The sequence below is a fragment of the Hemitrygon akajei genome, chromosome 1, assembly GCF_048418815.1.
Source record: "Hemitrygon akajei chromosome 1, sHemAka1.3, whole genome shotgun sequence".
NCBI lineage: Eukaryota > Metazoa > Chordata > Chondrichthyes > Myliobatiformes > Dasyatidae > Hemitrygon > Hemitrygon akajei.
In genome coordinates this window covers 127,927,774-127,950,795 of record NC_133124.1, presented here as the reverse complement: position 1 = coordinate 127,950,795, position 23,022 = coordinate 127,927,774, and the positions used below count along the sequence as shown (strand labels likewise).

At 41.9% G+C, this 23,022-nt stretch overlaps 1 long non-coding RNA gene across 1 annotated transcript in view; it reads right to left on the bottom strand.

Annotated features, from left to right (window-relative positions):
* Positions 1-1,550: 1,550 nt before the first annotated feature.
* Positions 1,551-23,022, bottom strand: part of LOC140733130 (uncharacterized) — a 46,246-nt gene continuing 24,774 nt past the window's right edge. The window contains exons 2-3 of the long non-coding RNA XR_012100230.1: positions 21,556-21,897; positions 1,551-2,481 (exon numbers count right to left, since the gene is read on the bottom strand). This is a non-coding gene — a long non-coding RNA (uncharacterized lncRNA). The remainder of the gene's footprint in view (positions 2,482-21,555; positions 21,898-23,022) is intronic.

Here is a 23,022-nt window from a genome sequence, read left to right as displayed (position 1 = left end):
ATGGTGATGCAGGCTCGAAGGGCCGAATGGCCTACTCCTGCACCTATTTTCTATCTATTCTTAACTTTACAGCAGCAAGGCAATGAAATGCATGATAAATAAATATCAAGAAAAAAGAAACTGAATTACAGTAAGTATAGATGTCTAGTTAAGTTAAAATAAATAGTGTAAAAAACATCAGAAATTAAAAACAGTGAGGTAGTGTTCATGGATTCAAAGTCCATTTAAAAATCATATGGCAGAAAGGAAGAAGCTGAGCATGTGCTGTCAGGATTCTGTAATTTCTTCTCAATGGTAACAATGAGAATGCCCTGGGTGGTGGTGGTACTTAATGATGGCGCTGCTTTTCTAAGGCACCGCTCCTTCAAGATGTCTTGGATACTATGGAGGCTGATACCCATGATGGAGCTGACTAATTTTACATATTTCTGCAACTTACTTTGATCTTGTGCAGTAGCCACCACCCCCCATACCAGACAAATAAAGTTAATTTTTAATCTTCAACTCAAGTTAAGTTCCATGCTGCCCACATATAACGTATGATCTGACATGTTTTACACCCGGAAGCCAAAACCAACAGAAGATATGTATAAAGTAGGATTTTAGTGATTTCTCCTTGCAGGCAGATTAATGATCGTGCTTGCTTTGCTCAATAAAGAACAATGGCTGGCTCAATACTTCTGTCAACCTCTGAATGCCTGATGTTATAAATGTTCCTTGTAGCAGTCTAAAGGGTCAAACATTGTACAGAGCTGCAGGCTCTCCTTGTGTTAAAGACACTCAGCTGGTCAACAAGCAGAAAATATCACAATTGCATCATGGTGAACTTTAACTTAGAAAGAAAATTCCTTTAGTCAGTTACAGGAGCTCTAGGTAATTTCTTAACAAAAGGGAAAGGATAAGAGACTGTGAGGAAGACTGTCTCAGGTGTACACAGAACCATCCAGTCCTGCTTCACACATATCTTATCCACAACTACCTCCAAAAATTCAGCAACAAGACATGAAGGGCCCTCACTTGTCCATCAATTCCCTTTGGAACTCTTCTTCCTTCCTTTTCTCTCATGACGAACTCTCCTTTCCTATCAAATTCATTCCTCTTCAGCTCTTTACCTCCTCCACCCAACTTCTTACTTCATCCTCCCCCTCTCCTCCACCCACCCGACTTCCCCCTCACCAGTCATGTGCCAGCTAGTACTCCTTCCCCTTGCCCCAGCTTTTTACTTTAGCTTCATCCCCCACCCCTCCCCTGTCCTTTCCCATCCTGATGAAAGGACTCGGCCTTAAACATCGACTGTTTATTCCCCTCCACTAGTGAATCCCTCCAGCATTTAGTGTGCATTGCACAGCAACAAGGGGCCACTGAAAAATGTTCATCTACGTGACTTGAGCCTTGTAATCTGTGTTGGAATAATTAACTTGTAATGAAATAAAAATAAATGACTGGTCTTCAAATTTTGTATTAGCACAGCTGCAGCAATGATCAAATCAAACTCGATTCAAAACAGAGTTCTGGTAAAACACAACAAGTGGGGCTACAATTGTGTAAAGAGAAACTGCCAACATCTTGGGTCTGTGACAAACTGGATTGATGCATTAACAACTTGAGTGAAACCACATCACATTGATCACACATTATTCCCCTGCTTGATACATCAAACCATACAGAACCATTTCAAGCAAGGAATAGAGTAGATGGAAATTGTTTATTTTACATGTTATCCAAGCTCAAGCACAATATTAGGAGTCTATAGAACCCACATCTCGCATTGAGTTGCAAGCCCATCTGCCCATTCATCTAGTGCTTGTAGAGAAATATCATTAGAAGAACAGTGATCACAAGCAACTAACTGGATGTTGGCCATAGTCAGACAAGCCTGCCAGATCCAAGACTGAGTGTTTGTGCTTCATCTCAATCTAAAGAAAAGCTGTAAACCAAAGGGATCGTCAGAGGCTGACTCAGATGACTCTTTGATCAAGTGGACTGAAAGTAAAATAATGTAACCTAGTGTCCATTCGATGATGTTGTGAATCACACTGACTGCGTTCATGTCCTTCTTCCAATCTGTGAGATAGTAAAATCTGCCCAAAGTAATTACCTAATTATAATCCACTTCACAGTACATTGTATCAGGACACCAATTTGCATTTTACTTCTATTTAATATGGCAACTGTCCGTCATGTTCGTCGATGACAGCAAACCTGCGCAGGAGAGTCTTTAAAGTAGAAAAACCTTTTGCACTAGGGCATTTCCACTCTCTTGACCTCAGAATCAGAGTGCAGTGATACGAGCAAGTGTCACACACTGGGGTCTTACTTGGTTGCAGTGGGTGACCAGGAAATCTTCTGTGCCTTGTCATGTCCTTTGCTCTCCAGAGAGCGTTGCAGAACTGCCTTCAGAATCAGAATCAGGTTTATTATCACCGGCATGTGACGTGAAATTTGTTAGCTTAGCAGCAGCAGTTCAATGCAGTACATAACCTAGCAGGGAGAAAAAAAATAAATAAAATAAGAATAATAGTATTAATAAATAGACAAGTAAATCAATTATGTATATTGAATAGATTTTTTAAAATGTGCAAAAACAGAAATACTGTATATTAAAAAAGAAGTGAGGTAGTGTCGAAAGATTCAATGTTCATTTAGGAATCGGATGGCAGAGGGGAAAAAGCTGTTCCTGAATCACTGAGTGTGTGCCTTCAGGCTTCTGTACCTCCTACCTGATGGTAACAGTGAGAAAAGGGCATGCCCTGGGTGCTGGATGTCCTTAATAATGGATGCTGCCTTTCTGAAACACCACTCCCTAAAGATGTCCTGGGTACTTTGTAGGCTAGTGCCCAGGATGGAGCTGACTAGATTTACAACCTTCTGCAGCTTCTTTTCATCCTGTGTAGTAGCCCTTCCATACCAGACAGTGATGCAACCTGTCAGAATGCTCTCCACGGTACAACCACAGAAGTTTCTGAGTGCACATATTGACGTGCCAAACCTCCCCAAGTTCCCAATAAAGCATAGCCGCTCTCCTGCCTTCTTTATAACTACATCAATTTGATGGGACCAGGTTAGATCCTCAGACATCTTGACTCCCAGAAACTTGAAGCTGCTCACTCTCTCCACTTCTGATTCCTCTATGAGGATTGGTGTGTGTTCCTTCGTCTTTCTCTTCCTGAAGTCCACAATCAGCTCTGTCATCTTACTGACGTTGAGTGCCAAGTCGTTGCTGCGGCACCACTCCTCCATATGTCACTCCCGTACGCCTTCTCGTCACCACCTGAGACTACAGCAACAATGGCTGCACTGTCAGCAATTTATCGATGGCATTTGAGCTATGCCCAGCCACACAGTACTCAGTGTAAATCACATCTGCCCAGTCTACCAGAGCTGACTTCCCATGCTGGGACAAGCATGTCCCTGACTCGCTGGGGTCGGAGGCCGCCAGCTACCCTCAGCTGGTTTAGCCTGCCTGTTGAAGCAGTGTAGCAGGATGTGGCTGCTGTCACATGCAAACAGCTGCTTGGAGCCATAGATGAGAGCTGAGTGTCTGGTGGGGACCAAAGGTGAGTGAGCTGCACAGAATGGATACGACAAACCCCTTCACCAGAGGTGCTGCCCCTCCCTCCATACCCCATACACCCAAAATTAATTGATATAGATAACAGAATATAGAACAGTACATCACAGTAAAGACCATTCAGTCCACAGTTGTACTGCCCTTTTAACCTAAATTAATCTTAGAATAAAAGGTCGGCATAACATAGTGGGCTGAGTGGCCTGTACCGTGCTATTGTCCTATGTTATGTTCCACCCCAAGATCAGTCTAATGCTCCTGTCCCACATAGACCTCCATTTTTCTTTCATCCATGTACCTACCTAATTGTCTCTTAAATCATCCCTGAAGTATCCTCTTTTGCTCCAGACAGAAAAACCTTAGCTCGCTCAACCTGTGTTCAAAAGACTTGCCCTCTAATCCAGGCATCATCCTGCTAAATCTCCTTTGCACCCTCTCTAAAACTTCCACATCTTTCCTATAATGATGCAACCAAAACTGAACACAATACTCCAAGTGTGGTCTAACCAGAGTTTTACAGAACTGCAACATTACCTTGTGGCACTTCAACTCAGTCTCCCTGACTATATGAAGGCCAACACAGCATAAGCCTTCTTAACCACCTTATCAGCCTGTGCTGAAACTTTGAGGGATTTATGGACATGGACCCCAAGATCCCTCTGTTCCTCCACACTGATAAGAATCCTGCTATTAACCCTGTACTCTAAGTTTAAGTTCGACTTTCCAAAATGCATCACTTCACACTTTTCCAGATTAAACTCCATTTGTCACTTCTCAGCCCAGCTCTGTGCCTTATCAATATCCTACTGCATTCTATGACAACCTTCTACTATCCACAACAGCATCAATCTTTGTGTCATCTGCAAGCTTAGAAACAGAGCTTTCCATTTTCTCATCTAAATCATTTATAAAAACCACCCTACCATCCTTTCCCTTCCTCAGTGGGACAAACCCATCCAGAATACCATACAAGTGCTCCCTAAACAACATCCACATTTCCTTTGTGTGTTTCCCTGAGCACATCCATTTCCAATTTATACTTTCAACTTCCTGTCTAATAGCATCATAATTCTCCCACCACTGTTTAAATACTTGTTTCTAGTTTTGCATAATGCACTGTCTTCTGCACGTTAGTTGTTTTCTGTCCTGTGGCGTGCAATTATTCAACAATATTTCTTGGATTTACTGAGTATGCCTGCAAGAAAACCAATCTCAGGATTGTGTATGGTGATATATATATATATATATACACATACATTCTTTGATCATAAATTCATAAATTTACTTTGAACTTTGACATCAAACTGGCAAGCAGCAATCCAACTTTCAGATCAAAACTTAATTTTGTCAGTTAGATAAGACTCCTCTTAATGGCATATTTATGAATGAACTGAGATCTACAACTTCAGCAGTTTCTTGCCTTCCTTCTTGATGGAGATGATGTTGTGTTAGTTGTGACTTAGTTAATAGCATCCTAGTTTTGAACTGAAGAAGCAGGGGTTCAAATCACACTCTAGACACCTGCATATCTAAACCAAGAACTAAGAGATGGGTGCCCTAAGGTGCTATCAGCTTGGTGAGCTGTTAAGCTGAAATATTGTCAACATTCTGTGGGACCTGAGTAATAAGAGAAGGTTAAATAGATTAGGACTTTATTCCTTGCAATGTAGGAGAATAAGCAAACATTTGATAGAGGTGTACAAATTATGAGAGATATAGATAGCAAGCTTTTTTTTTACTGATGTTGGGTGAGACTAAAGCTGGAGGTCATGAGTTAAGGGTGAAAGGTGAAATGTTTAAAGGGAACATGAGGGGGAACTTCTTCACTTTAAGGGTAGTGACAGTGTAGAATGAGCTGCCAGCAGAAGTGGCAGATGCAGGGTTGATTTCAATATTTAAAAGAAATTTAGATAGGTACATGGATGGGATGGGTATGCAGGGCTATAGTACAGGTGCAGTTCAATAGGACCAGGCAGAATAATAGCTTGGCAAGGACTAGATGGGCCAAAGGAAATTTTACTGTCCTGTAGTGTTCTAACATTCCATGACTCTATGTAGTAAATAGCCACACTCTTTTGAAGAAGATGGGAAGAGCTTTTGGGCTTTATCACTAATCCACTAGATGATATCTATTCCTCACTCAACATTATTAAACATACAGTAGCTTTTGTTGTAAAATGTGCACAACTGTTTGTTCTACTCTGGCTTTGAAATCTGGTCTTTTTGACTTTGATATTTCTGATTTAAAATCTTTCCACCAATGAAAAGTGTTCTTTCAGTTGCCCAGGCAGCAGACTTTGCAATTCATTTCCTCATTCTCTATGCTTCTCCATTTTCTTCCTTTCAGATGTTTCTTAAAAACTGTCCCTTGTAGAGGCTGTTTCCTGTGGAAGAGTCTAAGATCAAAGGACACAGCCTCAGAATAGAGGGGCATATTTTTAGAATGAAGCTGAGGAGGAATTCCTTTAGTCAGAGAGTGGTGAATCTGTGGAACTCTTTGCCACAGGCAGCTGTGGAGACCAAGTTTTTATGTATATTTAAGGAAGAGATTGATAGATTCTTGACTGGTCAGGGCAAGAAGGGGTATAGGGAGAAGGTAAAGATATCGGGGCTAGGAGGAAAATTGGATCAGCCATGACAAAATCGAGGAGTAGACTGGATGAGCCAAGTTCCTAATTCTGCCTAATTGAACATGAAAAAAATTGTTTTTAAAGCTTTACAACACACACAAAATGCTGGAGGAACTCAGCAGGCCAGGCAGCATCTATGGAAAAAAGTACGGTCGACGTTTCAAGCCGAAACCATTCTCTTTCAATATTTTTATTAATAATATATAAATTGCATGAATACAAATACAAAATTCATAAGGATATAAGTAACACAAATTACATTTAATTTAAATCATAGTAATATGATCACAGTATCCCATATTCCAAATCAATCATGTAGAAAAAAAGATTGAATTATAAAATGGAATGAAATAGCATACTTGTATTTTATTTTTAAATATCTATGCCCACTACCAAAATGAGTTGGTTGGTAAAAAAAAAATAGGAGAGAAAGGAAAAAAATACCTTACCATATAATATTATATTAATAAAGGCTCAGACCCATACTTTAATATGAGTTCAAAGATTATGAAAATAACTCAGAAAGGGTCCCCATAACATTAGAAAATCGTGTTTAGAATCAGAAATCGAACAATAAATGTTCTGTAGATCAAGGCACAACATAATTTCAGATAGCCATTGAACATGAGTAGATGGGGCAGCCTCCCTCCATTTGAGCAAGGTCACTCTCCTGGCCAAAAGAGACATAAAGGCCAAAACCCACAAATTAGATGGCTTCAGTTTTGTAATACTATCCTCAACAATACCAAACATGGCAGTCAAGGGATTGGGCTTGAAACTAACATTGAAAAGTACAGAAAAAGTTTGAAATACATCTTTATAAATTTTTTCAAGGCTCGGACATGTCCAAAACATATGAATTAGTGTGGCCACTCCATTAGTGCACCTATCACAGTAGTGGATTTGCGTAGAAATGAGAGAGCTTGTCTTTAGACATATGAACTCTATGTACCATTTTGAACTGTAATAAAGAATGACGAGCACATAATGATGAAGAATTAATCAATTTTAAAATACTATTCCAGCTCTCTTTAGATATGAAAATCTGTAAATCCTTTTCCCAGTCTCCTTTAATTCTATCTAAAAAGGCCTTTTTCAGTCACAACAGCAGACCGTAAATGTAAGATATTGAACTGTTGTCAAAGGGTTTCAGATTAAAAATTGTATCTATTATATTTTATCTGGAATTGTAGGAAATGTATGTAGTTGGGATCTTAGAAAATCTCTAATCTGTAATTATCAAAAAAAGTGAGTATTGGAAAGGTTAAATTTCGTTGAAAGTTGCACAAAAGAGGAGAGATTCCCTCCATCAAACAAATCCTGAAATCATTTAATACCCAATCTATCCCATTCTTTAAAAGATAGGTCAATTAAAGAAGTTTTTACAAAAAATTAGAAAAGATGGGACTCTAGAGGGAGAATCTCAATAAACCAAAATGTTTTCTAAGCTGTAACCAAATCATTGTCAGGTAGTTTATTTAAAGATAAAGGAAGTAAGGATCCAAGTAAAGAAATAATGGAAAATTTCATAACAGAGTTGGCTTCCAAAGAAACCCATAGAGGGCAATTCTCGTGGTTAATGTAATATATCCAGAACATAATCTTTTGTATATTAACTGCCCAATAATATCATCTAAAATTGGGTAAGGCAAAGCCTCCATTCTGTTTGGTTTTCTGAAGGTGAGCTTTATTTATTCGAGGTTTTTTATTCTTCCATATATAGAAAGAAAGAATTGAATCCAAAGAGTCAAAAAAAGATTTAGGAATAAAAACAGGCACAGCTTGAAAAAGGTATATAAATTTAGATAAAATATTCATTTTAATAGAATTAATTCAGTCGATCAGTGATAAAGAGTGAGGCGACCAATTAGAAAGTGTGTTTTTAAGGCATGGGATCCAGGGAAGTTTGGCCAGGTGGATTCAGAATTGGCTTGCCTGCAGAAAGCAAAGGGTCGTGGTGGAGGGTGTACTTTCGGATTGGAGGGTTGTGACTAGTGCTGGCCCACAAGGATCTGTTCTGGGACATCTACTTTTTGTGGTTTTTATTACCGTAGATGTCGGATTATAAGCCGCTACTTTTTTCCCACATTTTGAACAGCTTTGAACACTGCGGCCTTTACTACGGTGCGGCTAATGCATGATTTTTTTTCATGCCGCCAAAAACATTTTGCCTCGTAACAGTAGACCAATAAAATTGATGAGTAGTTCACAGAGGTCCAATGAAATTGTACGATAAATCAAGCGCACTTTCACAATTAAATTATTGTAAATCAGTCATTTGTACTCACCCTCATCAACATGGAAAACACTCGAAGAAAAGCATTGTGCTGCCTTTATGGCAGTTACTTAGTTTATAATATTTTCGCTTAGTAATTCATTTGTTAGTTAAAGTTAGAAGTGTTTTAACTATATTTGTTTTCTGTACTACATCGCGGGATGCTATGACGTCACACCCGGTTTCGCCGCGTCTTGTGGGAAAATGCCAGTTTGCGATAAACGGGAAGGCGGGGGGCGAGCGGCGGAGCGGCGGAGCCAAAACGCTGCTTTTAAGTTAAAGGCGATCAATAACTTTTCCTGGTAGGCTGCAGTATATATATTTTTTACCAGTCGTTAGGAGATATTGGAATGTTGTTCAGTAAAAAAGTATACGCAACGTATATTTAAAAGTAGCCGCGTTACAGGCACGGTTCGAAAAAAAGCATTTGCAATATGTATTTGTTTATGTTACCATATGGATTTAATTAAAAGTTAAAAAATCCTCACGTGTAATATCTTTCTGTATAAATATCTCATATTACAATGTGGGACACCTGCGGCCGAAAATCCGGTGCGGCTGAAAATCCGGTGCGGCCTAAAATCCGGTGCGGCTTGTACAAGTACAAAATTGATTTTATTTCTAAAATTAGAGCCAGCGGCTTTTAATCAGGTGCGCTCTGTAGTGCGAAATCTACGGTAATAACCTGGATATGGGGGTAGAAGGGTGGGTTGGCAAGTTTGCAGATGACACAAAGGTGTTGTGGATAGTGTTGAGGATTGTCGAAGACTGCAGAGAGACATTGATGGGATGCAGAAGTGGCAGATGGAGTTCAACCCAGAGAAGTGTGAGGTGGTACACTTTGGAAGGACAAACTCCAAGGCAGAGTACAAAGTAAATGGCAGGATACTTGGGAGTGTGGAGGAGCAGAGGGATCTGGGGGTACATGTCCACAGATCCCTGAAAGTTGTCTCTCAAGTAGATAGTGTTGTCAAGAAAGCTTATGGGGTGTGAGCTTTCATAAATCGAAGGATAGAGTTTAAGAGTCACAGAGTAATGATGCAGCTCTATAAAACTCTGGTTAGGCCACACTTTGAGTATTGTGTCCAGTTCTGGTCGCCTCAGTATAGGAAGGATGTGGAAGCATTGGAAAGGGTACAGAGGAGATTTACCAGGATGCTGCCTGGTTTAGAGAGTATGGATTATGATCAGAGATTAAGGGAGCTAGGGCTTTACTCTCTGGAGAGAAGGAGGATGAGAGGAGACATGATAGAGGTATATAAGATATTAAGAGGAATAGATAGAGTGGACAGCCAGCGCCTCTTCCCCAGGGCACCACTGCTCAATACAAGAGGACATGGCTTTAAGGTAAGGGGAGGGAAGTTCAAGGGGGATATTAGAGGAAGGTTTTTCACTCAGAGAGTGGTTGGTGCGTGGAATGCACTACCTGAGTAGGTGGTGGAGGCAGATACTCAGTGAAATTTAAGAGACTACTAGACAGGTATATGGAGGAATTTAAGGTGAAATTTAAGAGACTACTAGACAGGTATATGGAGGAATTTAAGGTGGAGGGTTATATGACAGGCAGGGTTTAAGGGTCATAAATACATAAATTCATAAATTTTAAAAAGTCCTCATTGGATAACAGAGTTAAATTAAATTAAATTTAAATTTGATTAAATTAAATTAAATTAAATCGCCAAAATCTTCTCATAGGGAAGACTTAGAGACAGAAGTACAGGAGAGTGGTCAGAAATAGCAATCTCTTTGTATTCGATCAATCGAATCAATGGAATCATTCGACTGTCAATAAAAAAATAATCAATCCTAGTATAAGAATGATGGACACGAGAGAAAAAAGAATATTCCCTGTCCTTCGGATCAAGAAAATGCCAAGCATCAACTATGCCACATTTAGTTAGAAAGGATTGGATAAACAAAGCTGATTTAGTAAGTGCTGCTTGTTTGACAGATGAGCAATCTAATACTGGATCCAACCAACAGTTAAAATCTCCTCCCATTACAAGAGAGTACGCAAAACTGGCAAAAATGAAAATAGGTGCTCAAAAAATCCTGGGTCGTCGATGTTGGGGGCATATATATTAACAAAAACAATCAATTTATTGCCTAAACTCCCTGATACAATAACAAATCGACCATTAGGATCCGAAACAACTTTATACTGAACAAAGGAAACTGTATTATCCACAAAAATCGAAAATCCACGTGATTTTGCATTAAACGAAGAATGGAATTGCATACCCTTCCATCGAGTAAAAAACGTAAACTATCACAGCTACATATGTGCATTTCTTGTAAGAAAATAATGGGTGCTTTTAATTTTTTAATATAAGCAAACACTTTGTGCTGGTTAATGGCGTGATTCAATCCTTTCACGTTCAAACTAAATAAGTTAATATTTTGAATCATTTTAAATGCAAATCATCATGTAATTAAAAGATCTGGTCATAAGTTATTAAAACTAGAAAGCAAATCATAAGGTAAGATAATCAAACAGACAATCATATAATCAACCCAACACAGCTCCCAGAAAGAAATAAGCCCTCCCCCTCACTCAGCCAAAGCAAGAAGGCTGACCAATAGACAATCAGCCAGCTAACAACAAAGTTCCCTTCCAAAAAATTCCTGTTGACAGAAACCCCGGTCTTTCAAGATCAATTATGTCTCTACCAAGACACAACATAAAAAGAAAAATAACTCAGTATTCAAAAATATAAATGGGCCAATTTAAACAAATTCAAAGAGAACTATATTAAAACTAAGCCTCAAAAAGGGATATAATAAAAAGTATCAAAAAATATAACAAAAGACAGTATATGAACAGCCAAAATGTAAGCTTATTGAAACCTTAATTCAAATTCATATTAACAGAAGAAAAATTTGATCAAATATGAAATATAAGTTTTAGACTTCAGCCTTCAGAAACTCTTTTGCGTCTTCAACCGACTTCATTCTTCTTTGCAATCCGTTCTTCAAAACGATGCTCAGATGGGTGGGGAACTGAAGGGATGGTTTAAATCCTTTATTGTGAAGTTCTGACATAACTTCTTTATATTTCATATGTTCAGCCATAACTTCAGGCGAGTAGTCTTCCACAAATCTGATCTGTAACCATGGAAATCAATCATTCCTAGTTGACAGGTATGATGAATTAAAAAGTCCTTAATACGAAATTCATGGAAACTTAGAATGACCAACCTGGGTCTCGCTGCCAACGACAAAGGCTTCCAAGTCGGCGAGCGATATGCTCAATCGAGCTTCAGCTCAGAAGTGAATAAAGCAGAGAATAACTGTTTCAGAAAGTTTTCGAAGAAATTCATAGGGTCAGTGCCTTCAATTGATTCTTCAAGACCCAGAATTCGCAAGTTATTTCTCCTGTTTTGATTTTCCAGACTGATAATCCTTTTCATCATTTTTTCATTAGACAAGGATAACTCTTTGTAGAGTTTAACTGTATCTTCATCATCCTCTTCAAGTGTCACCAGCTTTGCAGTATTTTCCTAAATTCGGTTCTCATGCTCAGTTAAAGTTTGTTAGATTGTATCTAATTTGCCATTAAGTCATTGAAACTCCTCAGAAAGTTCTGATTTTTGCCATTTAAGGAAGTCACTGATTGAATCCAAAGTGACTGGGGATTCATCTTCTGTTTCTCTTTCTTTTGCAAAGCTTTTGTTCTTTTCCCAGCCATAGTAGAGCAGTATTAAAGAATTATAATAAGGTTTCAAAAAAAAAACCTGGTAGGAGACAATAAAGTAAGTAGGGTAGAAGCAATCTAAAATGATGTTACTCCATCGGCTGCCAACAAGGCTGAGGCCAAAACCCTTCAACAGGACTGGAGAAAACGGAGGGGAGTAGATTTGGAAAGTGAGGGGAGGGGAGAGAGAAATGCCAGGTGACAGGTGAAACTTGTAAGGGAAGGGATGAAGCAAAGAGCTGGGAAGTTGATTGGTGAAAGAGACAGAAGGCAATGGAAGAAAGAAGAAAGGGGGCTGGGAGGAGCACCAGAGGGAGGCGATGAGCAGGTAAGGAGATAACTTGAGAGAGAGAAAAGGGTATGGGAAATGGTGAGTGAGGGTGGGGGGAGTGAAGGCATTACTGGAAGTTTGAGAAATTGATGTTCATACCATCAGGTTGGAGGCTACCAAAATGGAATATAAGGTGTTGTTCCTCTAATCTAAGTGTGGCCTTCTCCCGACAATGGAGGAGGCCATGGATGGACATATCGGAATGGGAATGGGAAGTGGAATTAAAATGGGTGGCCACTGAGAGATCCCGCTTGTTCTGGCGGACAAAATGTAGATGCTCAGTGAAGCAGTCTCCCACTCTACGTTGGGTCTCACTGATATACGAGAGGCCACACCAGGAGCACCGAACACAGTATATGACCCCAACAGACTCACAGGTAAAGCATCACTTCACCTGGAAGGACTGTTTGGGGCCCCGAATGATAGTGAGAAAGGAGGTGTAGGGTCAGGTGAAGCACTTGTTGCACTTGCAAGGATAAGTGCCAGGAGGGAGATCAGTGGGAAAGGACGTATGGACAATAGAATCTCGTAGGGAGCTATCCCTGCAGAAAGCAAAAAGTGGGGGGGAGGGCAAGATGTGTTTGGTTCTGGGATCCAGTTGGAGGTGGCAGAAGTTTCGGAGAATTATGTGCTGGACACTTGCCCGTTCATCGCCTCCTTCTGGTGCTCTTCCCACCCACTCCACTTTCTTCTTTCTTCCATGGCCTTCAATCTCTTTCATCAATTAACTTCCTAGCTCTTTGCTTCATCCCTTCCCCTCTAAGTTTCACTTATCGCCTGGCATTTCGCTCTCCCCCTCCCCCTCCCTTTTAAATCTACTCCTCAGCTTTTTTCGCCAGTCCTGCTGAAGGGTCTCAGCCCGAAACGTCAACTGTACTTTCTCCATAGGTGCTGCCTGGCCTACTGAGTTCCTCCAGCATTTTGTGTGTGTTGCTCAGATTTCCAGCGTCCGCAGGGTTTCTCTTGTTTGTGATTTGAGGCATTACACTTGTGTTAAAAATACGTTGCTTTTACCTAATCAATCACAAGGAACTCAAATTAGGAAATATCCAAAAGAAAACTTCATTCATAAGTTCCTTTCTAGGCAGGCATGCTAATGACCTAATAATCAGATCACCAAGTAAACCAAAGATGTCTGGTGATAAGGCAAAGTCCTGAGTTAAGATCCCATCAAGGCAGCAGGTGACCCTGGGTACCATGGCACCAGAGTAAATAGCATGATGCTATTGCCGCTCGGGGCAATCAGGAGTTCAGAGATCATTCTGTAAGGAGTCTGTACGTCCTCCCCATGGAATGTGTCAGTGTTCCCCGGGTGCTCCGGTGCCTTTCCATAATCCAAAGATGTACCTGGTAGATCATTGTAAATTACCCCATAATTATGTTAGGGTTAATTGGGTTTGTCGGGCGTTGCTGGGGTAGCATGCTTAAAGAGCCAAAAGAGCTGACTCCTCACTGTATTGCTAAATAAATACATAAAATACATATTCCTTCAATCAGTTTGGTACAAAACGTAGATCTAAACCACAAACATAATCCAATCATACCTTTGCAGATTGTTTGATCGATACAACAAATGTGATAGATTGTTGTACTTAATGCATTATCTTAAATTTCTTCCAAAGTTATTGCCCATTAACAGTTGAAGATTAGCTTTATTTGTCAGATGTACATACAGTGAAATGTGCCGTTTGTGTCAAATAAAATTAATTCAGTGACGATTGTGCTGGGCCACCCACACACATCGCCACACTTCTGGTGCCAACATGCTCACAACTTACTAACCTTAACCATACATCTTTGGAATGAGGAAGGAAACCAGAGCACCTGGAGGAAACCCACTCAGTCACTGGGAGAACTCCTTGTAGACACCGGTGGGAATCAAACCCTCATCTTATAGCTGCACTAACACTTCACCACTTTGTTAAGGACCTCCACTCTGTCCGGCAAAAGCGGAATTTCCCAGTGACCAAACATTTTAATTCAAATTCCCATTCCTGTTCTGACATGTCAGTCATGGCCTCCTCTTGTACCGAGATGAGGCCACCCTCAAGGTGGAGGAGCAGCATGTTATAGTCTGTCTGGGTAACCTACAAATTGATGGCATGAGTATCGATTTCTCCTCCCAGTAAAAAAAATCCCCCCCCTCTTTTTCTATTCCCCAGTCTGGCCTTTTATCTCTTCTCACCAGCCTATCACCTCCTCATGGGAACCCTCCTCCTTCCAAATCCTCTATGGTCCACTCTCCTCTAATATCAGATTATTTCTTCTCCAGTCCTTTATCTTTCCAATCCACCTGGCTTCATCTAACACCTTCTACCTATCCTCCTTCCCTTCCCTCCACCTTTTTACTCTGGTGTCTACCCCCTTCCTCTCCAGTCCTGAAGAAGGGTCTCGGGCTGAAACGTCAACATTTTTTTCATTTCTGTGGATGCTGCCTGACCTGCTGACTTCCTTCAGTACTTTGTGTGTGCTGCTTTGGATTTCCAGCATCTGCAGAATTTCTCATGTTCATTATTAGCCTGTGGTAGTTGGGAGCTCCGCACCCTCATGCACTGTATTATTAAATGGCCCTACACTTAGCGTGCAATGTCTGATTGTTTTTGACAACACTTTCTCCTTATCATCTAGGAAGAAGATGTGTAGGGCCCGATGCAGTAGTATCTTTAGTCTTCTCCAGTGCTGCTCTTCCATGGCTGTAGTGTCCTATATTTGCATGAGACCCACTGCTGAGCAATGTTAAATTCCCAATTAGTGGTTACCCCCTCAGTAAATTGCAACAGGGGAAGATAATACCTTATATATTGAAACCCACAGTTGGAATACACTATCCAGGTGTCCCAAGAATTTCTACTGGACTGGAATTTTATTAAATATAATCGTATTATTGCACAGTGAATGCAAAAATGCAAAGCTATTAAATAAAATATTGCACAAAATGCCCATGTATATTTGAGACCTTTTACAGTCACTGACAAAACCTACTCTCTTACTTAGATTCTGCAGTATATATTATACAGTAACCTCCTTTGATCCACATGACGTTGCTTGTATACAATCTCGTTTTCAATTTCCCTTTCTGACACCAGATGCTGGTTTGATGTCTTCAGAAGCTGATCTATTATGATACCCTAATCTTTCCCTGTCAGCATTTTGCATCAGTGTTTTTCCATTAATCTTATAATCCTTCCATTTGTTTCATTGTTGTAACAAACCATGTGTCATTGTGCAGTGATTGATGAGTGCATGGGTACTGCCAAGTGAATTGCTAATGGGCACGGAGGAGAAAAAGAAGAGAAGGTGAAGAAGAAAGAGAAGAAGAATAAGGGAGAAGAAGAAAGGGAAGAAGAGGAGAAGAAGAAGAAGCAAAAGAAGAAGAGAAGGTGACAAAGAAAGACAAGAAGAAAGAAGGAGAAGGAGAAAAGGAAGAGGAGGAGAAAATGAAAAAGCAGGAGAAGAAGAGAAGATGGAGATAAAGAAGGAAAAGAAGAAAAAGGTGGAGAAGGAGAAGAAGGAGGAAAAGAAAAGATGAAATAGATGGAGAACAAGAACAAGAAAATAATGCTATGCCTTGATCTTTGGATGCATGATCCAACTTTATCATTCCCCTTCCCTTTCCAGACCCTGGGATCAGTGTTGTCATGCTGCTTAGCTCAATGTGGCTAAAAAATTTAAATTCAATGAAGAAACCCACTTAAACAATGCCTATAAACATCAGAGATTCTGAAGATTGAGGTCTTGAAGAAAAAATACTAAATGCTGGAGGAATTCAATGGGTCAGGTAGCATTATGGAGAAGAAAAAACAGTTGATATTATGAATTGAAATGATACATCGGGACTACTGATGGGTCTTGGCCTGAAATGCCAACTGTTTATTCCTCTCCATAGATGCTGCCTGACCTGCTGAACTCTTCCAGCATTTTGTGTGTGTTAAACAGATTCAGAATTAGGCTTAATATCATTTATGCCATTAAATGTGATTTGTGGCAGCAGCAGTAAAGAGCAAATCAGAGAAAAAAAGACAATACAATAAGAAATGCTATATATGTGTATTAAGTAAATTAAATAACTAGTGAGCAAAAATGATAGAGAGTTAGTGTTTATTGGTTCATTGTCCATTCAGAAATCTGATGGCAGAAGGGAAGAAGTTGTTCCTAAAATATTGAGTGTGTGTCTTCAGATTCCTGCACCTCCTCCCTGATGACAGCAAAGAGAAGATAGCATGTCCTGGTTGATAGGGGTCCTTGGTGATGGATGCCGGTTTTTTGCGGTATCGCCTTTTGAAGATGCCCTTGACGCTGGCGAGGCTAATGCCCATGATGGAGCTGGTTGTGTTTGTAGCCTTCCGCAGCACTTTCCAGTCCTATGTATTGGCACTTCTCAACCACATGGTGATGCAACAGACTGAATGCTATCTATGGTACATCTGTAGAAATTTGCTAGCCTTCATCAGATCTTTTCAAACTCTAAATGAAATATAGCTTCTGTTGAGCTTCTTTGTAATTGCATCAATATGCTGGATCCTCAGCACTGCTGACACTCAGGAACTTGGAACTGCTCACCCTTTCCACTGCTGATCCCCTCGATGAACAACTTATGTACCCTTCCAGAAATCCACAATTAACTCCTTGGAGTTACTGAAGTTCAGCTGCCCATGTAAAGTTCTAACTTTGTGTGAGTCAATTAATAAGTAAACGCACAAGAAGCTTAAGTGAGCTTTTTGGACAGAGCTTCCCAGTTTGTAGTTGGATATTTCAGCAGCCGGCCCTAAATAATGTGAAACACTGGGCAACAATTTGAGAAAGAGAAAGCAGAAAGCTTGGAAAAACCCCAGCAGGTTAGGAAACCTCCGTGGATAGAGGACTGTGAGGAAGAGTCAGGTCTGGGAAGCTCTGTGCAAAAAGCTTATAGTGGACCCTTTGGGGGCTTTTGATGACACCCTGCCCCAAGCTTACTGTGACCTGACCGCACTGCAGACTAAACAGTTGCCGGAACTAAGTCCAGGGGAAGTGGCAGATGCGCAGCAGAACGACCCGGGTCTTGGCACTGCGTGGAGGGCGGTAGAGAACGGGGATGTGGCGTTGGCAGAGAAGGCGAAACACGCGTCCCTGCCTCTGTTATTGAAGGAATGGCCTCGACGAAAGTTGAAGAACCAAGTCTTTTACCAGGTCATGGCGCCTCCGGACCAACCCCGGCGTTGGCAACTGGTCGTCCCGGAGAAGTATCGGCAGACTGTACTCCAGGCCTTACATGATGATTCCGGACACTTGGGGGTGGAAAAGACCTATGGATTACTCAAGGACCGGTTCTACTGGCCCCGGATGAGGGGGGAGGTTAAAGAATACTGTAGGGGCTGCAGTCGTTGCATCAGGAGGAAGACCCTGTCGGTGTTGGCGGCTCCACTGTCACACTTGCAGATTGCGGGGCCCCTGAACCTGGTGCATATGGATTTCCTGTCGACTGAACTTGACACCAGCAACACCGCGAATGTCTTAGTCATCACCGATCATTACACTCGCTATGCTCAGGCGTTTCCCATTAAGGATCAGAAAGAGACGACAGTGACAAAGGTATTATGGGAGAAGTATTTTGTTCATTATGGCCTCCCCAGGAGGATCCATAGTGATCAGGGGTGGGTCTTTGCGAGCCGGCTTATCCATGAATTACTGACTATGCTTGGGGTTGAGAAATCCAGGATTACCCCTTACCCTGTATATGTCCGATATGAGGAGAGAGTTTAAAAGGGCGTACGAGTTGGCCGAGGCGGCGGCTACCAAACAGAATCAGAGGAATAAGAGGAGACATGATCATAAAGTGAAGTTTGCTCAATTATTGCCGGGCGACCGGGTCCTTTTACGGAATATAGGACTCCCTGGTAAGCACAAGTTGGCAGATCGATGGGCGGCCACCCCCATGTGATAGAGAGCCAGATGCCGAATCTACCAGTTTACCGGGTGAAACCCGAGGATGGGAAGGGGCCTGTCAAGGTACTCCATCGGAATCACCTGCTGCCCCTGAGTCAAGTGGTGCAGGTGGATAAAGAGCCAGAATGGGAGGTTATGCCTAGTACAAGGACTCTGCGAGGGCGCGGGGCGAGGGAAGAGTCCACTGCGGAAGAGGCGGGACTGGTCCTTACCCCGGGAAGGGATATCGATTTGGAAGACGACGATTCAGATGTGTGGCCCCTGTTTCCATTCGCTAGTGCTCCAGTACCAGAAGAGGAGGCTCCTGGCCCTTCCCCTACTGAGTTAGGTGAGAGGAGGGAGGGTGTTGATGGGCAGACTGAGAGGCAGTCGGCATTGGGGGGAGAGAGGGTGGAACCCGAACGTGAGCCAGAGGGTTCTCAGGTGAAGAGGGAGCCCAGTGAGGGAGGGAGTGAGGGTCTGACAGGTAGACCTGGGGTGTCCGAGGCAGAGGGTTCTCAGGCGAAGTGGGAGCCCAGTGAGGGAGAGTTCGGGGATCCGACAGGAGTGTCCCCTGTGGTGTCTGAGGCGAAAGGGTCGGCAGAAGGGGTACGGAGATCTCAGAGAAGTAGGCGGCCCCCGGAGCGGTTGACATATGCAGAATGTACTGCGTATGTTAATCAAAATGGCTTCTTTGTTTGTTAAAAGTAAAACCGCTTTTTGTTATGTTAACTGGAGAGAGAGTGTTGTCTGGCAGTGCATTCTCGAAGCTTCTCGCAGTCTGTTTAGGTTTAGGATTGCTGATAACGGGGATTGTATTCATTTGTTAACCAATGGGGTTGGATGTCATTTTGTTTTTGTGGGTCTGGGAGCTGGGGTTTTGCAGTTTTTTTCGAGAGCAGGGAAGAAGACGCTGAAGAAGGTGGACATGTGCCACACTGCTCGATCCACCATTTCGGGTGGTCCCAGGTGCGAGGTCGTGGAGGACAGCTGAAGCGAAGGGTGGTTGAACGGTTCGGTGGTTGAGCTCCAACGATGTGCACTAGATTGACTGAACTCTGATAAGTTTTGGCGCCTTTTACTTATTTTCTTTTCCTTCATAGATACTATATTGTTAGTAGTCATTTAGTTCTAGTAAAATCTTTAAAGTATATTATATAACTGTATCTGGTGTGAGTTTGATATTGTGTGTGCAACGATTCTGATTCTGATTCCAATGATGCTAAACTAAAGTGATTTGGGTTGTGCCAATTGGTTCAAAAACCGAGTGGTTGAAGGGAAGCAGCTGTTCTTGAACCTGGTGGTGTACTTCAGTTTTCTGCACCTCCTGCCCAGTTAATAGCTGTGAAAAAAGTGGCATGGCCCAGACATTGGGGATCTTTGATGATTGGTGTTGACATTGCCTAATTTTGCCAGCCCCATCTGTTGATACTATTGATGGTGCAAAGGGATGTGACTGTTTAAATATCACCTTTCCCCTTTAAGAGATGCATCTGTAAACTACTCCATTCCAATACCTCACTGAGGGCCTGTGACACTATAGCTTATAGCCATCAGAATATTCCAAGTGTGCTCCCTCCTTATGGATTTATTGAATGAGATTGCCACTCTGTGGTGCCCGTTGGTAAATTACAGCCTTTTGTTAAACTGTGGTTACAAATACAATAGGAATCAGATAAAAATGGCTCAAAAGCATTTCTTATTCATTAGTGAGGTCATTTTCATTTTATTGTCTCTAAAACCTGCTAACAAGTCTTACGGCCATGAGGTGGGGATTAAATAGGTCTTTGTTTTTTTGTTATTTAGAGAAACGGCATGTTAACAGACCCTTCTGGCCCAATGAGCCCATGACACCCAGTTATATTCATGTGACCAACTAATCTACTAACGTGTACATTTTAGGAAAGTGGGAGGAAACCAGAACATTTGGAGGAAACCAATGCAGTCATGGGAGAATGTATAACCTCACAGACAGAGACAGGAAATGAACTAAGGTTACTGGCACTATAAAGCAATGTGCTAACCATTACAATGCCATGCTGCATTATGTTTCGTTAAGAGTGGAACTAAAGTCAGTACCTTGCTGTGCTGGTATGCAGAAGCATTGACATTAATAACAATTTGATGTCACTGGTCTGAACAGTCCACAAGAAGTTATGTTAATCTGTATACATCACGAATCTCCTACCTTATAAAAATATATCGGTATTCTTTTCCGGTAATATCAGAACTCTTTCCTAAATTAATAATTTACAATAGTTTTTCCTACCAGCAAAGCTGGCAGCAGAAGAATCAGAATCAGAACCAGGTTTATTTTCAACAGCATGTGGCAAAGCAGCAGACATTTGTAACTTAGCAGTAGCAATACAGGGTAATACAGAAAATAGACTGTAAGCTATAATCAGATGCGTACATAATAAGTAGTGCAAAAAGAGAAGAAAATAGTGAGGTGGTGTTCATGGGTTCATTGTCTGCTCAGAAATCTGATGATGAAGGGGGAGAAGCTGTTTCTAAAATACAGAGTCTTCACACTCCTGCACCTTCTCCCTGATGACAGTAATGAAAAGCAGGTATGCCCTGGGTGTTAATGAGGGAAGCCACCTTTCTGAGGCGTTGCCTTTTGAAGATATCCTTGAGAGTGGGGGAGCTAGTTCCCTCGAAAGAGCTGATTGAGTTTACAGACTTCTGCGGCAAAGTTCTCACTGCTGTGGGAAGTAGTAGTGGCCACCAGTAAGGCGAGGTGTGGGTAAGAGAATGAGATTTTCAATAGGTACATTTAATGCCAGAGAAATATAAACAATATACATCCTGAAATTCTATTTCTTCACAAACATTCACGAAAACAGAGGAGTGCCCCAAAAAAGGAATGACAGTTAAACGTAAGAACCCCAAAGCCCCCCCATTTCCCCCCTCCCACAGCCAGGCAGCAGCAAGGTAATGACCCCCCTCCCACCCTCACCAACACGAAAACATTAGCACCCTCCACCATGCACTCACACGTGCAGCAAATCATCAATAAAGACAAAGACTTGCAGTACAGCAATGACTACTCGTTCACCCAGTATTTGACATACCACAGGTTCTCTCTTTCCCTAATAAGGGAAAAAGAGGTGTCCCCGTTTCACAGCAAGAGGGGAGACATAACTAACAACTCACTGATTTACGATGTTAAAAGTCTGTGGTGTTGCATTTTCTGAGCTCTGCGCCCAGAGAGTCGGCCCCGGAAAGGCTCAGAGCTCCGCACACACAGCCCACGGTAGTTAACCCGCTGCTTCCGATGATCCGCGTTCTCCTATGATGCCTCAGTCAGGGGCACCGGCCTAGAATCAGCAAGTCTCCACAGCCACGAAAATCCAGCTCCCCAAAGGCGCGTTAGTATTCCAGGCCGCATCCCTGGGACATCAAAAAGCGGCCGGTCGTGAGGCCCTGAGAGCGGGTCCCATTCCAGCAAGAAACCAAAGTCAGAGTGTAACTCCAGGTCAGGGTCTTCAAAAGAACCTTGAAAAGGAGAAAAGGAGATATCAAAGATAGAGCTGGTTCCGAAGATGTAAGCAAAGGAATCGCCATTTAGCACCATCTTAACTTTGATCTGCCCCTTCTTCACTTCCCAGACTATCAGTTGTATTTAGAAGGAAGGCAAGCTCTAGCAGGGGCAAATACTTGGAGTGGCTTTCTCGAGGTCAAAGTGCTCATCTCTGGAATGTAGGGGGAAACTCCTTATAGACAGTGGCAGAATTGGATCAAGTACACAGTAAAAGCATTACACTAACCAGTACACTACTGTGCCACCCCAAACAAGTCACAGATTTTAACATCTCTCTACAAGATAAAAAGTAGCTTTATTTGTCACATGTACATCAAAACTTTGAAATGTACAGTAAAATGCATCATGAGTCAAATCAAATCGGTGAGGATTATGCCGGTGGCAGCCCACAAGTGTTGCCATGCCTCCGGCAGACAACGTAGCAAACCTACGATTCACTAGCCCTTAAGAATGTGGGAGGAAACCGGACCAGCTGGTGGACACCCACAGGAAGAATGTACAAACTCCTTACTGACACTGGTGGGAATCGAAACTCGGTCAGTAATTGCTGGCGCTGTGGTTGATACATTGAGTACTGGCCACTTACCTCTGTCTCACTGTCTTAATCAAAGAGAGTAGTCACAAAGATTGTAAGAACGAGTGCAGTGGTATGTTGCTCCTGCAGGATACGGGAGAGCAGAGACTCTTCCATTGTCTCTAGTGACTAAATCTACAGGAAGTGAGTCCAGTTGCAGCTGGCAAACTACCTCGAAAGGTTCGAGAATGCATGTAACAAGAGCATCTTGGACCTCCAGGTGGTCCACAGCAGAGGTGATTGGTAGCAGAGTTCGTAGCCTAAGGTAGATGTAGATGTAGATGTAGATGTAGAGTTATACAGCTCTCGTTGCTTGCACCTGCAGTTCAACTCTTTGAGTAAAAATGCAAAAAATTTGAAGTCAATAACTCATCTCCTTCTACCTTGGGCCACAAATTTATCAATCACCCATGCTGTGGACCACTTCTGGAGGTCCAAGACACCAACTTCCACAAAGAAGGGATCTGTATGCTTCACGACCGCTGGACGAAGTGTGTAAATGTGG